The sequence below is a fragment of the Lolium rigidum genome, chromosome 4 (genome assembly GCF_022539505.1).
Source record: "Lolium rigidum isolate FL_2022 chromosome 4, APGP_CSIRO_Lrig_0.1, whole genome shotgun sequence".
NCBI lineage: Eukaryota > Viridiplantae > Streptophyta > Magnoliopsida > Poales > Poaceae > Lolium > Lolium rigidum.
In genome coordinates this window covers 154,038,348-154,045,511 of record NC_061511.1, presented here as the reverse complement: position 1 = coordinate 154,045,511, position 7,164 = coordinate 154,038,348, and positions in this window count along the sequence as shown.

The window sequence follows — 7,164 nt, the reverse complement described above, 5'->3', positions numbered from 1 at the left end:
GCGAACCCATCTTAACTTACAATATAAAAGTCTTACTAGGTGATACATTTATTCCAACGAGCAGTTAAGTACTAGAAGTTCATACTGCTCGGATACTATTACTACTTATCGGTCTAAGCTTGTTCTCCTTCGGAACCCTCCCCGGTTCCGTGGACTATAAGGTAGTCTACACCTTAGATACCTCCAGAGAGGTCTGGTTCTTCATAGCCGATGATGTCGGCTCCTTCAGGGTTGTCGTTGTCCTCCTCCAAATGATTCAGACAATCTAAGCAGGGGATTTAAGAGTGGTATGAGTACGAGCATACTCAACAAGTTCATTATAGAAAAGAGGTGTTTAATGCACTAGCTACGATACTAGACAGAAAGTCTAATATCAATGCAAGTTTTGATAATTCAAGAGGTTGCTTTTATTCCGAAGAGCTATGTCCGTCAGCCTTCACCGGTTTACTAGAACTTCATGGAGTTTCTTTCCGGCAGCGTTTGCAGTTCCAAATCCCGGAACAGGGAGTGACAGGTCACGGTTCTTTACACTCTGCAGAGGTGTGTTGCTTTACCCATAAGAGATCTTAACCTTGGTGCCAACCGGGCAGCTTTCCCGTCCACACTTCCTTCAGTGTGAGGCCCGGTAGGTCTAGCCAATCATGTTCCTCCGCTACCTCGCACACCCACCCTTTGTTGCATACCCCGACCCTGGGTCCTCGTCGGTCCCATTATTCCCACTTACGGGTGGACCCCGACCACGACAACAGTTTGGGACTCGTTAACCAAACTCCTTCGTCGGTAGCTGCAACCCATCATAGACCGCAATACCGTGGGGAACTTAAGGCTTCCCAGCCTACCGCTTGTTCCTCGGGCGACAAGTGTCTACGGACAATGCCGTGGGGACTTAAGGCTTCCCGACCTACCGCTTGCCCCGACAGATACAAGTGTCTACGGTAAGCGCGTCCGTTGATGTACGAGAGGTGGAAACACTTTTGACTACTTCGTCCCACTCCGGATCTTATGGTTAACACGGGTATTACAGACACAAGAATCACTGGACGACATTTGTTGTTTAATCCTAGATGGATATAAACCCTTGCAATGGAACCTCCACCATATCAACACAATCCATGGTTCCATTGCCCACCACTTAGTCATATTCATAATTATGAAAATAGTGGTTTTGCCTTTTTATGTAATAGTGATAAACATAGTACTTTGCAAGTAATTTGATAAAAATACTCGAATGACATGAGCAAGTGATGAACTTGCCTGAACACTGCAAAGTGTTGCAGTTGGATGGTGTGGACTGACCCTTGTCCTCTCGTTGTCTGAAAAAATAGCATCATTGTCCGATAAGGGCAATGGTTAAAGAAGCATTGATGCATGATTCCAATTTTAGGGTTTGTTCCCCCCTTCCGATGTCGTTATTATTTCATGTGAGAGGTTGATATTAAGAATAACTTAGGGATACTCTATTTAGGGTAAGATACAACCTTGAAATGTTGTCAAGGTGTTTTTAAAGTCCAAAAGAATTTATGGACTTATTTTCATTATTGAAAATAATATATGTGATTTAAATGATTATTTTAATCATCAAATTTGAACTTATTCTTGTTTATCTTCAAAAATTCTCTTTCATATTTTATTATGATAGAGTTTTTTTTATACTGAGTGGTTTTCATATTTTTTTTTGGAGCTATTAAACATTTATTGTGCAATTTCAAAGTTTCTGCATTTTATAGAATTGTGAAATGACACAATTGCCCCTGGGCCCACATGTTAGTGAGGCCCAGCGGGTTGGGTTAGACCAGCTCGGGTCCAACCGACCCGAGCGGTCGCTCACTCTCTCCTCCTCGCGCCGCTTCGAGGAAACCCTAACCCTAATCCCCTGTCGGCGATTCGCGTCGCCACCACCGTCGCCCGCTCGATTCCGGCGAGCTCCGCCGGACTTGGCCCTCGCCGCTGGGCCTAATCGACGCGCCTCACGATGGCGGTCAACCTCATCCGCGTCGATCTGGAGCAGGTGCTGCTCCCTCTCGTCCTCGACCTCCTTCGCGGTGGCTAGGGTTACGGGATCGTGGCGATCCCGCTGCTCCCTGGGCTCCAGGCGCGATGGCGCCACCGTGGGCCTCGCCGCGGTGGTGTGGGTCGCTGTGGCGCATGTGGGAGCATGGCCTGGCCTGGCCAGGTGCTACCGAGCACTCGGCGCGTGCCGCCGTGGCCGCCATGGCCGCATCTGCTCGTCTGCTCGCCCCGGGTATGTGCGCCACCTTTCGCTCTCTCTTCTGTGCCTATTCTACTTCTTCTCCTCCTCTTCTTCGTCTAGCTTGGTCACTGGCCTGCCTTTCCTCGTAGAGGTGCGGCCATGTCGTGATGCTGCTGCTATTCTACTTGTGCTGCTGTGCTACTGTGCTGCTACTATGCTGCTTGTGCTGCTGTGCTAGCCGTTGTGCTAGCCCTACTGCTATGCATCTGTTGCTGCTGTGCTGCTGTCATGGTTCCTAGCTGCTGGTTTGAGCTTCTCTTCCCTATAACTTGATGGTACATCTCATGAGCTCTTGCTCATGAGCATACTGTGATGCTTTGCTTAATCTTGTTGGCTCCTGCTGTTGCTATGTGTAGACTATCTCTCCTGTCAGTGCATTAATTGGTCCCTGGCTTATTGACTGTGTGTGATTCTTGAAAATTTGCAAGTGCCAGTGTTGTTTGTGTGATGATTAAGGTGTTCTGGCTCATGGTAGGCTCTGCTTTGCTTAATTGTTGTCCATATGCATCAATTCCTTGCTGATGTGCTTCTGGATACAATCATAAAATGGTTTATATGACTATCTGTGATACAATTGTTCATGTCCTATGGCCAGTTTAATTATCTGGTTCATGTGTTGATGCTAGAAGTAATTCTAGCAGCCTTTAGCATGATGTAGCAGGCTCTGGCGATCAAGTGATCATCAGCTGCTGGTTTATTGCTTCCTGAACTTACTACATGTGACTGTCTGGTGCTTGTCCTGGTGGTTGTGTATCACCATGCTTTGTGCTTGTGCAGGCTTAAGCATCAATTCCTTGTATATTTCATTTATCTGTGTTGACTAGCTTGGCTGAATGGATAAATGATGTGAACTGCTTGCAGTTATGATCATCCTTTTAATTGTGGCAGACTAGATGGATGCCAACCCTTGGTTGTGTACCCTATTCCATCATTTGAACCCTTCTGGGGATGATATCTGTGCATGGCTTCTTTGTTGGGATTGGTTAAGTGGTTGAGGTGGCCTTGACAACAATTCTTTGCTGTTAAGGTAGCTCCCTCCCTTGTTGGCTAGCTGTGACTCACTGGATGCTTTCTGGGTGATCCTTTTGTTGGATTGCCAGTAGCTTTTGATGTTGAAATCAATTAGACAATGATTTGTCTAAACTCTGATGGTTAATGAACCATTTAGTGCTAGGTGAATTGGAATGGCTAATTAGGGATTAAATCCTTGTTGGATTTCTCTGGTTGTGTCACTGTGTTGACACAACCAGTGTTCCCTGGATGATTTCCTTCTGGTTATTCTTCATTTGCTTGCACCAAATGGCTAGGTAGCCAGATGATGATACAAGCGAGGTTCTACCCTCTTTTGCTTCGTGACTTGTGCATATCTCTGGATTAGTATGAGCAAAACCTTGCTTGCTCATGATTTATTGGTATACCTCACTCCAGCTCCTAGATGGTTTTGTTGTTGTAGAGGATTGCTTCTGGTTGGTTTCAGTGCTTGCCCTGCTCCTCCTAGTGGCTTGTGCTTGATCTGCTGCTGTGATGGTTTTGGACAAGTTGAACAGCAGTGCTGTTCTTCCTGTTCTTGTGTTCTTGGTTTGCTGGTGACTTACCCAGTTGCCTGTCGATGAATGAGCTAGTTCTGGCGGTGGAAAAGGTTTTATATGAACCCTCCTTTGCTCTCCTGGTCGACAGCTTGGCCTGGCCACCCTTGGTGACTCCTCTATGTGCTTGTGTGTTGTTCAACATGCACACATGCAGTGTGAGCTGCCTGTGTGTGTGTGTACCTGATGCTTTGAACTTGGCTTGGAGAGGATCAGCTCGGTAGAGTTGATCATATCTACTCAAATTCAATTTCTTTCTAACCTGCCAAGTCGCTATGCCACTTGGCATAACACTTGTTTTTCTTTGTGTTTGTGTGCAGGGATCAAGATGATCAAATGGACATGAAATTCATCAAGCTCAAGACTAAATAAATATTAGCTTGTAGTTTTAGGATAAATCATTGAATTGTAATTTCCTTTTCTTTTCTTTTTCTATTTTTCCAATTCTTGTAATGTGTTGTATTTATTTCAATTGTGAATATTGTAAAGACAATGTATATTCTGTGATAATCAATAAAGCTCAAGGTTTTCTCTAATGTGTATTATTTATTATTTACTTAATGAATTTCCTCACAATTGAAATATAGGGTATTTATTTAATGTTTGAATTTAAAATTCAAATTCAACTTTGGTTTGAATTCAATCATGCAACTTAAATTTGAATTCAATCATGCAACTTAAATTTGAATTCAATCATGCAACTTAAGTTTGTGATGCAATGTCTCTTCTCTCTTCTCAAAACCCTAATTTAGTTGAATAAGAGCAAGTTTGTCGCACTCTCGAAACCCTAACCCTGTAAGGTGTCGAGAGAGAAACTTGTCCCCCTTCGATGCAGTTTTGTTTTAAAAGCGCGAAATTTCCCCAGAATTTACGATGCAATGCACATCCCTTTCTAAAATCTACCCCTCAATCGTCTCTAAACCTGGGACATTACAGAGGGTCCCTGGTGGGGCCACACAATAGGGGGGCGCACCCCACCCCTTGGCCGCGCCGCCCTGGCGTGTGGGGGCCCCCTAGCTCCCCTCTGGTCTCTCTCCGGTGTTCTGGAAGCTTCGTGGAAAAATAAGATACTGGGCGTTGATTTCGTCCAATTCCGAGAATATTTCCTTACTAGGATTTCTGAAACCAAAAACAGCAGAAAACAGGAACTGGCACTTCGGCATCTCATCAATAGGTTAGTTCCGGAAAATGCATAATAATGACATATAATGTGTATAAAACATGTGAGTATCATCATAAAAGTAGCATGGAACATAAGAAATTATAGATACGTTTGAGACGTATCAAGCATCCCCAAGCTTAGTTCCTACTCGCCCTCGAGTAGGTAAATGATAACAAAGATAATTTTTGAAGTGACATGCTATCATAATCTTGATCAATACTATTGTAAAGCATATGAGATGAATGCAGCGATTCGAAGCAATGGTGAAGATAATGAGTAAACAAATGAATCATATAGCAAAGAATTTTCATGAATAGTACTTTCAAGACAAGCATCAATAAGACTTGCATAAGAGTTACTCATAAAGCAATAGATTCAAAGTAAAGGCATTGAAGCAACACAAAGGAAGATATAAGTTTCAGCAGTTGATTTCAACTTAAACATATATATCTCATGGATAATTGTCAACACAAAGTAATATAACAAGTGCAATAGGTAAACATGTAAGAATCAATGCACACAGTTGATACAAGTGTTTGCTTCTAAGATAGAAAGAATAGGTGAACTGACTCAACAATAAAGTAGAAGATAGGCCCTTCGCAGAGGGAAGCATGGATTACTATTTTTGTGCTAGAGCTTTTCATTTTGAAAACATAGAAACAATTTTGTCAACGATAGTAATAAATCATATGTGTTATGTATAAGATATCCTATAAGTTGCAAGCCTTATGCATAGATTACCAATAGTTCCCGCACCTTGTCCTAATTAGCTTGGATTAACATGGATTATCATTGCATAGCATATGTTTCAACCAAGTGTCACAAAGGGGTACCTCTATGCCGCCTGTACAAAGGTCTAAGGAGAAAGTTCGCATTGGATTTCTCGTTTTTTTATTATTCTCAACTTAGACATCCATACCGGGACAACATAGACAACAGATAATGAACTCCTCTTTAATGCATAAGCATTCAACAACAGATAAAATTCTTATAAGAGATTGAGGATTGATTGTCCAAACTGAAACTTCCACCATGAATCATGGCTTTGGTTAGCGGCCCAATGTTCTTCTCTAACAATATGCATACTCAAACCATTTGATCATGAAAATCGCCCTTACTTCAGACAAGACGAACATGCATAGCAACTCACATGATATTCAACAAAGGTGTAATAGTTGATGGCGTCTCCAGAAGCATGGTTACCGCTCAACAAGCAACTTATTAAGAAATAAGATACATAGCTACATATTCTTCACCACAATAGTTTTTAAGGATATTTTCCCATGAGCTATATATTGCAAAGACAAAGAATAGAATTTTTAAAGGTAGCACTCAAGTAATTTACTTTGTAATGGCAGAGAAATACCATGTAGTAGGTAGATATGGTGGACACAAATGGCATAGTTTTTGGCTCAAGGATTTGGATGCACGAGAAGAATTCCCTCTCAAAACAAGGCTAGGCTAGCAAGGTTGTTTGAAGCAAACTCAAGTATAAAACGGTGCAGCAAAACTTACATATGAACATATTGCAAGCATTATAAGACTTTACATCGTCTCCTTGTTGTTCAAACACCTTAACTAGAAAATATCTAGACTCTAGAGAGACCAATCATGCAAACCAAATTTTAACAAGCTCTATGTGGTTATTCATTAATAGGTGCAAAGTACATGATGCAAGAGCTTAAACATGATCTATATGAGCACAAAAAATGCCAAGTATCAAATTATTCAAGACATTATACCAATTACCACATGAAGCATTTTCTGTTTCCAACCATATAGCAATGAACGAAGCAGTTTCAACCTTCGCCATGAACATTAAAAGTAAGGCTAAGAACACCAATGTTCATATGAACGAGCGGAGCGTGTCTCTCTCCCACACAAGCATGAATTTATTCAGAGAATGAAAATAACAAAACGAAAATAAAAGCACACAGACGCTCCAAGTAAAGTACATAAGATGTGACGGAATAAAAATATAGTTTCACTAGAGGTGACCTGATAAGTTATCGATGAAGAAGGGGATGCCTTAGGCATCCCCAAGCTTAGATGCTTGAGTCTTCTTGAAATATGCAGGGATGAACCACGGGGGCATCCCCAAGCTTAGACGTTTCACTCTTCTTGATCATATTGTATCATCCTCCTCTCTTGACCCTTGAAAACTT